The sequence below is a fragment of the Chiloscyllium plagiosum genome, chromosome 1 (assembly GCF_004010195.1).
Source record: "Chiloscyllium plagiosum isolate BGI_BamShark_2017 chromosome 1, ASM401019v2, whole genome shotgun sequence".
NCBI classification, from domain to species: domain Eukaryota; kingdom Metazoa; phylum Chordata; class Chondrichthyes; order Orectolobiformes; family Hemiscylliidae; genus Chiloscyllium; species Chiloscyllium plagiosum.
The window spans coordinates 3,829,499-3,830,692 of record NC_057710.1 but is presented as its reverse complement, the minus strand read 5'-3'; positions in this window follow the sequence as shown (position 1 = coordinate 3,830,692).

Sequence of the window (1,194 nt, the reverse complement as noted above, 5' to 3'; positions counted from 1 at the left end):
GTATATGTGTGTGTGTGTCTTTGTGTGTGTGTGAGTGTGTGTGTGTATATGTGTATGTGTGTGTGTGTGTGTGTGTATGTGTGTTATGAATATTATAGGGAATAAATTCATAAAAAGAGAGAAAGCAGCTGAGACAAAAGGAGGGGTCAGAGCAAAAAAGATGTTCAACTTGCTGAGGGTAAACAGGCCTGGTTCTAATCTCTTCCTTCAGGGTGTTAAAGATGTTAAATGGGGGATTAATCCCCCGCATTGATGTTGTTCTGATGTGATCCCAGATGATGGGATTCAGTCTGTCTGAATCCTTTCACATTTATCAGATAAAACAATCAAGTCACTAAAGAGCGACCTGACAGAATTGGGTAATGGGGAGAGTATGGGAACATCACAGAGAAAGCAATTAAATCTTTGACCAGGTTTAAAAAAGAGGTGATTAGTTCTTCTTTAAATATGTAAGGATTAATCTACAATAAACTGAATCTACATCAGGCTCTGCTGGCATTCTGCACTCCTCCCCAGTGCAGGCTCCCTAGCCTGACCCAGTCCCTTGATCTCAGCTGGGGCTGAGGGGGCTGAGTCTGAGCTGGGCTGGACCAGGCTGGGCCATTGCTGAATGGCTGGGTTGAAAGTCTATTTTCCAGTCCACTGGAGCATGGAGCTGGATGTGCTCAATCTGTGATCCTCTGTCAGTTCCAGGATATGGAATGGCAGTGTCGAGGTGGAGCTGTTACAACCTGAAAGGTAGGGGCAGCTGGGAGTTCATTGTGGACACACTGGGTAATACTGGGGTATCTTCGGGTTGCCTCTCCTGAAATATTGATCAGCTTTGAATCCCCTGAACTCACACAAAGCCAGACCCAGTGACCTTTACTCATGCCTCTTGGTTCTGCCTCTCTGAGTCATGGCAGTCTTGGGTTCAAGTTCTTATCTGGAAACTTCAGTGCATGTTGAGGGTGTGCTGTACTGTTGGAGATGATGTCTATTGGACTAAACATTGAATAGAGGTTTGGTTATCCCTTTAGATATTCTCAGTTAGTTAGGATTTGAACCCAGATCTTCTGGCTCAGAGATAAGGACACCACCACAAGAGATGGGGATGAAACATCCTAGAACAGGGGTTTTCTCCTTCCTGAAGAAGGGCTCATGCCCGAAATGTCGATTCTCCTGCTCCTTGGATGCTGCCTGACCTGCTGCGCT